General features: G+C 47.8%; 1 long non-coding RNA gene across 1 annotated transcript; it reads right to left on the reverse strand.

The window, feature by feature from the left end:
• Window positions 1–463: 463 nt before the first annotated feature.
• Window positions 464–3,824, reverse strand: LOC120895608. The gene is made up of 3 exons (XR_005738344.1): window positions 3,757–3,824; window positions 3,102–3,694; window positions 464–617 (listed from the first exon to the last, which is right to left on the reverse strand). It is a non-coding gene; the product is annotated as an uncharacterized LOC120895608 (long non-coding RNA).
• Between the last annotated feature and the right edge of the window lie 4,112 nt (window positions 3,825–7,936).

Below are 7,936 nucleotides of genomic sequence, written 5' to 3' on the forward strand. Positions count from 1 at the left end.
CGATCGTCTTTCTCTTATCATTCCGACCGCCAAACGGTACGCTCGTGAGGTTCTTCCGTTCCGGTTATCTGTGCGTGGTTATAGTGCGTATTAATAAAGTTGGTGTACGACTAAAACCCAACAGCTATTTTAGATGACGGATCGTCGGCAACGTTTATGGAGCATGACTTGCTGAGACAGCTAGGCATCAGTGGCAAGCATCGTCCATTATGCATATCGTGGACCGGTAACCAAAGCAGGGTTGAAGACGAGTCCATAGAATTATCTGTTAAGATATCTGGCGTTGGGTCATCTTTCATATATGACATGAACACGGTCCATACAGTTCGTACCCTTGGCTTATGTGATTAATCAGTAGAACCGACGCAATTAGCCACTCAGTACAGCCATTTGAGAGGTCTTCCACTACCATTATATCAAAATGCCTCGGCGAAGGTCCTAATTGGCATTGATAATTGCTTCTTGAGCCAAACCCTTAAAACGGTCGAAAGAGGGGCAAACGAGCCGTCAGCATCAAAAACCCGACTTGGATGGGTAGTTTACGGGCCATGCTCAAGTAGCGCATCAGATTGTAACCGGTACGACGGAAATACATTTATGAACGTCCATATCTGCCCCTGCAATAAAAAAAAGACGATGAGATGGATCTGGCTCTAAAAGAATACTTCTCTTTAGAATCGCTAGGAGTATATCGACCAATGAAACAATTGCGCTCTGATGACGAAGAACATGCGCTTAAAATTCTTTCCTCGAATGTTCGGTTGGTAGATGGGCATTTCGAAGCGAGCCTTCTGTGGAAGTACGACACAATAAAACTTCCTGATAATAAAGCGATGGCTTTGAGGCGTCACGAATGTCTGGAGAGAAAACTGCGCCGTAATCCAGAACTGAATAAAGCCATGCACTCCAAAATTGCAGAGTACGAACAAAAGGGGTACATCAGAAAGCTTTCACCGATAGAACAAAGCAGCAAAAAGTCAAATGACTGGTTCCTACCGATTTTTCCTGTCACGAACCCGAACAAACCTGGCAAGATACGAGTAGTATTTGATGCTGCTGCAAAGGTGAATGGGGTCAGCCTAAACTCGTTTTTACTGACCGGACCGGATCAACTTGTAGGACTGCTCACGGTTCTTTATAAATTTCGGGAATATAAGGTAGCAGTAACCGGTGACATTCGAGAAATGTTTTTTCAAGTGCGGATGAACCCGCGAGACCAACGAAGTCAAATGTTTCTCTGGAATGATGGAGAAATTGGAAGCACTCCTCAACAATATGTGCTACAGGTTATGACGTTTGGTGCAGCATGTTCTCCAAGCACCGCGCACTATGTAAAAAATATGAACGCAGAAAGATTTGAAGAACAATATCAAAGGGCAGTCGAATGCATCAAATATGAGCACTACGTTGATGACATGCTCTCTAGTATAGAAACTGAAGATGAAGCTATCCAATTAGCACAGGAAGTTTGCTTCATTCACTCACAAGGCGGATTTGAGATCCGTAATTGGTTGTCCAATTCATCAAAGGTTAAAGCTGCAATGAACCGGGTTGAGCCTGGAGCAGAAGCACCCGTCGCAGTTGAACTTGCGACAGAGAAAGTACTCGGCATGTGGTGGAACACGGAGACGGATGTGTTTACGTTCAAAATCTCTCCACGATATGAGCCGCATACATTACTACAAGGACGAGTACCTACAAAGAGAGAGATTTTGAAAATACTCATGTCTATATATGATCCTCTGGGGCTAATTGGTCACCTTCTCATGTACCTGAAGATCCTGCTGCAAGAAGTGTGGCGCGCAAAGACTCAATGGGATGAAGAAATTTCTGGTAGTTTGCTTGTGAATTGGCAAAGATGGGTATCCGTTCTACCTAGTTTACAATTTGTGAGCATACCGAGGTGTTACCGGCAGGCCACGCATTTAAATCAATGTCACATAGAACTTCACATCTTTTGCGACGCCAGTGAGAACGGGATGGCCGCTGTAGCCTACTTTAGATTCGAAAGAGACGGGCTAATAGAATGTGCATTGGTGGGCTCAAAAACTAAAGTTGCACCGATATCCTTCACATCCATACCAAGGTTAGAGCTTCAAGCGGCAGTCATAGGAACACGATTGGCCCAAACAATAAAAAGCTCGCATCGTCTGCAAATCACTCGTGAAGTGTATTGGACGGATTCACGAACCGTCATTAGCTGGATTAATGCAGATCACCGAAAGTATAGCCAATTCGTTGCCGTACGCATCAGCGAAATTGTGGAAACCTCTAATGCTGTAGATTGGTACTGGGTGTCCACGAAAATGAACGTAGCCGATGAAGGGACAAAATGGCAAAAGGTTCCGGAACTCGGGCCCACCAGCAGATGGTTCCGCGGTCCCGATTTCCTATGGAAATCGACCAGTGAGTGGCCAAAAAAGGAAATGGAACCGGGTGCAACGGACGAAGAAATACGCCACAAATTACTGCACCACTCGATGTATATGCCACTATTAGAGTTCACTCGTTTTTCTAAGTGGCAGCGACTGCTACGAGCAGTTGCATACGTATACCGCTTCATAACAAATTGTCGAAAGGGTAAACTGAAACAACGAGGAGAGCTTACGCAGGATGAACTGGTACAAGCTGAAAATGCAATCTATCGACAAGCTCAGAGAGACGAATATGCGGATGAAATCGGGATGTTAAGCGATATCGAGCTACAATGTCAGCCTTGGAAAAAGCCACTCAAAAAAACTAGCCCGCTATACCAACTGAGCCCTTTCATCGATGAACACAAAGTCCTGCGAATGAAGGGAAGAATTGAGAAATGCATGTGGGTTGGCGATGACACCAAACGACCGGTGATAATTCCGAATAACCACTATGCCATCGAACTAATAATCAGTTGGTATCACGAGAAATATCGACACGCGAACCATCAAACAGCACTCAATGAAATAAGACTTAAATATCACGTTCCGAAGCTCAAGAGCACTTATAGCCGAGTAAGACGCTGTTGTCAATACTGCAAGGTATATAAAACCGCTCCACAAAATCCTGCTATGGGAGACCTCCCGTACCAACGGCTAGCTGCCTACCAGCATCCATTTTCTTACACCGGGATCGACTACTTCGGACCGATGATAGTAGCAGTCGGGAGAAGAACCGAAAAACGCTGGGGGGTGATTTTCACCTGCCTCACTACCAGAGGAATACACATCGAGGTTGCGCATAGTCTTTCTACAGACTCGTGTATTTTCGCGATCCGCAATTTCACCGCTAGAAAGGGACTGCCACTAGAGTTCGTTAGTGATAGAGGCACCAATTTTGTAGGCGCATCTCGTGAACTGAAGGAAGCTGCTGCACTGATTGATGTGGATCGGTTGATGGCAGAGTTTGTGCAACCCGGGACAAAGTGGGTTTTTAACCCACCTGCAGCACCGCATTTTGGTGGGTCATGGGAGAGATTGATCCAATCAATAAAAAAGACGCTTGCCTTCTTTGACCTTCCTCATCACCCCACCGATGAGCTATTACGGGCTAGGTTGAGTGAAGTGGAGCTGATTGTTAACTCACGACCCCTGACAGAAATTCCACTCGAAGATGAAGCTGAATCTCCCTTAACGCCAAATCATTTCATTTTAGGCAGTTCGAACGGAAGCAAGCCTCCGCTACCCTTTGACGATTCCACTCCGTCCGTGCGTAAATCCTGGAAATCAGCACAACAATTTGCAGACATGTTTTGGAAGAGATGGGTAATCGAGTACCTACCAACACTAACGAAGCGATCGAGATGGTACAAGCAGACGAAACCATTAGATGAAGGCGACTTGGTATTGTTTGCGGATGGAAACAACCCGCGGAACTGCTGGCCTAGGGGACGAATTGTAAAGGTGTATCGAGCTGCTGACAATCAAGTGCGGCGCGTAACTATACAGACAAATAGTGGTTTGTTAGATAGACCGGCAGTAAATGTTGCTATATTGGAGGTCGGCACAACGAAGCTAAGCCGCTGAGAGCGACTTACCGGGGGGGGAGAATGTTACGAGTAACCGTGCCGACAAACCGCGTGTCCCTTATTATGGCATGCGGAATGTAAACAAGCTAAATGACAGGAGATAGGTTTAGACGTTTAGATAGGGTGACAAGATCGATCGTCGAATTTCGAACATTTCAGAAAGGGCAACGTTCGCTGCGTAACGCGATGGCGCAACGGCCATCGCGGGAAAAAAAAGGGATAAATACACCGTGCGCAGAACAAACGGTCTCTTTAAAAGTTAGCGAACGATAGACCGCGTTTTTTAAAACTACTAAAACCCAAGCTTGTGAGTTTATAATCGGTCGATCCTTTTTTAAATAAAGTAAAGTTTTGTACGTTAATAAAACGGTCGTTATATCTTGTTCGCCGCCGTCGAGGAGCCGACGGAGTTGCAGTTGCAACATTTTTTAAAAAACGCGTTTGCGATTAATAACGCGCTGTTTTAGTGCCAATCGCCAAGGCATCGTCGCGAGTGAGAATAGTGAAGCCTGCAGAATGTCCCGTACGCCGATCTTTCATCAAGGAGAGCCTCTACTCGAAGGGCTGGAGCCGCTTCCCCCCTCCGTTGGAAGGCCAAGCAGTACTGGCAGATCCGGCAGAACCAGTGCAGATCCGTTGGCCAACTCTACTTCCAGGCCTACGGACACTGGACGGGCGTCATCGAGACCACCGTCGAGGGCATCAACAAACCCGCGAAACGACACCCTGAACGAGTTGGTGAGGAGAGCCCGCGAAGCTAAACGCGAACTAGCGGCAATCGAGCGCGAGATAGCAGACGTTGTTGTGGAAGCAACGTCTTCGATTGCTGAAAAGGAGCAGGAAATAGAGGAGTGGCTGCATACTACGGATCGTGTCGGAGAGCTGGACCAACGGCCACAGGAATTTAACATTCCCGCCACCGCTACTGGGCCGATGCGTTCGGATAACCATCTCCTACCTCCCTACGCCGTCGAAGTGCCGCCTGTGACATGTAGAAAACCGAACGTGCAATCTACCGCGATTGAAGAGGAACTTCATCGGATCGATAAGCAGTGCGAACAACAGCTGCTTGAAGAGAGACTGCTCGCGATCGAACGGTGTGAACGACGTCGTATGGCGGAGAAAAAACGCATACTGGAAGAATCATGCCGCCCTTCTACAAGCCCAATCGCGAGACCTGATGAAAGGCTAGCTAACCAGTACAGACCAGCCGTTAGCTTTGTGCCAGTGATACCAGAAAGGACAACACCACACCCCACAGCACATAGTTACTCTGAAAATTTTCCGCTATTTAACCAGAGTCAAGTGTCAGCGCGAAAATGTACGAGCCGTGAATTGCCTGTCTTCAGTGGTGACCCTAAGGAATGGATGGCGTTCATTTCGAACTATGAACACTCTACGGCGATATGTGGCTACACAAATGATAAAAATATGCTGCGGCTGCAGGCGTCTTTGAAGGGAAAGGCTCGTGAAGCAGTTGCTAGTTGTCTGCTATATCCCGATAGTATCCCTGAAGCGATCGAGATTTTGAAGGAGTGCTACGGCCGTCCAGAACTAGTGGTAAACACACTGATGGCCAATATTCGCCGCATGCCGCCCCCGAAGGAAGACCGGTTCGACGCCTTAGTGGATTATGGTGTCGCTGTGAGGAACTTCTGTGCATCGATAACGGGATCTGGACTGCACAGCTATTTCGATGGTGGACCCCTGCTGGAGGAGCTGGTGGACAAGCTGCCGCCGAATATAAGGCTGAACTGGTACTATTACCAGAACCGCTGTACACATACCACGCTGGCAGTTTTCAACGAGTGGGTGAAGGAGCTTGTACGCGCAGCCAGTCGAGGTGTAAAGCATACCAGCGGTCGTAGGGAGGTGAAGCATGACAATAATATCCGTCAGTACGACCGTAAGTACGCTCATCAGTGCATTCATTCCACAGGTCAGACAGCAGTAACAACATCACAACCAGTTACAACTGAGGGCAACAATTAGCGTTGCTCTGCGTGTGGGGATAGATGTCCTAACGTGTCCAACTGCAGCAAGTTCCTAGGCATGAGTGTGAGTTCGCGTTGGACAACTATAAAGCGTGCGTCACTGTGTAGAACGTGCCTCCGCAAGCACCCAGGTGCATGCCCAGTAACTACGTTGTGCGGAGTAAATGGGTGCGAACGCCGTCATCATCAGTTGTTACACTCGTCCGGTAGCAGCCAACTATTATCAGACATCCCGCCAGAATTGAGTCGAGTCAACACCAGCTGTAACGTGCATTCTGCTACTTCCGGAGGAGTTATGTTCAAGTATGTGCCGGTTACGTTATATGGGAATGGGAAGAAGGTTGATACTATCGCTATGTGGTGATCGTACCACATACCGCGTACCCGTAAGGCGCTACGTTTTTGTGTTCAGCACTGTCAGCGCCGGCAGTGCAATCACGACGTTGTACTAGCGTCCGCTAGATGGCACTAGAAATGATAGGGAGTAGCAGGACGACAACGTAGGGACAGAACATCCACGAACCATAGGAGAGCAGGGATAAACGATCGCACCGATAGGAGAGCAGGGATAAACGATCGCACCGGGCGATCGTCTTTCTCTTATCATTCCGACCGCCAAACGGTACGCTCGTGAGGTTCTTCCGTTCCGGTTATCTGTGCGTGGTTATAGTGCGTATTAATAAAGTTGGTGTACGACTAAAACCCAACAAGTGGTGACCCCGACGTGATCCGCGCATAACGAAAAAACGGAAGATAGTGCAATAGTGAACGCTACATTGCGCTGTTGAAGGTGCCATTGTCTAGGAAGATAGTGCAACCGCACCGACCAGCTTCCTCTTCGTGTGCGAGCTTAACCAACGCCGTCGCACCGCACCGCGCAGCATCCTCTCTGTGTGAGAATTTGTGCAATGTCGTTGCACAGCACCGTACTGCACCGTGCTTGAGTTCATGGTCACACCAAACCGAGCCACGTTTAGCTACGTTTCGCCTGAACTACGTCATCGTCTCGCACTACGCATTGACACAGCAAAGCTAAACGCACTTTGGCGCGTCGTGCCCAAACGGGCAAACCAACCGCGCATTGCACCAGTTCCGAGCGTCACCGGAGTCCTGCCATCCATACGCACAAGCAGTGCCATCCATGCGGACCCCATACTCGGCATTAAAAGTGCAAGCCGGTTTCACATTCCGGTTGCCGTCATCACCCTAACTCAGTGGCACCGATCGGCAGTTGCGAAGTGCCTGCAGCACCGCAGCAGGATAATCATCTTGCGGCAAGTACCGTGTCATCGGGATTATCGCAGCTGCACCAGAAATCACGTGAAACGATACCACTGCTGCGTCATCGCTCTCATCGCAGTTCATCGACGCCACCTCGTGGCAACCGCCATCGCAATTCATCGACGCCACCTCGTGGCAACCGTCATCGCAGTGCATCGAAGCCACCTCGTGGGAACCGCCATCGCAGTTCATCGACGCTACCTCGTGGCAACCGTCATTGCAGTGCTCGAAGCCTTCCCGTGGAAATCGCCATCGCAGCTCATCGGCGTCACCTCGTGGCAACCGCCATCGCTGTGCAGCGACGTTATCGTTGCAGTTTATCCACCACAAGGAAACCATCGGTGAGCGCGTTCCATTGTCTATCTTTTTTTTTTTTGTTACTCTGAATATTATTATTATTATTTTTTTTTTTACGTGGTCGAATATCACCAAACCATTGTAAATTGCCGCACTACGCACACTAGATTAGCCAACAATCATTATATCATATTACTTTATTATATTCATTTACACATTATTACATCATTATATTCATTTACACATTATTACATTATTGTATTCATTTACACAATATTACATTATTATATTCATTCACAAATTATTACATTATTATATTCATGTACAAATTTTAGTCGGTCGCGCACATTATATATGGTGA

The sequence above is a fragment of the Anopheles arabiensis genome, chromosome 2, assembly GCF_016920715.1.
Source record: "Anopheles arabiensis isolate DONGOLA chromosome 2, AaraD3, whole genome shotgun sequence".
NCBI classification, from domain to species: domain Eukaryota; kingdom Metazoa; phylum Arthropoda; class Insecta; order Diptera; family Culicidae; genus Anopheles; species Anopheles arabiensis.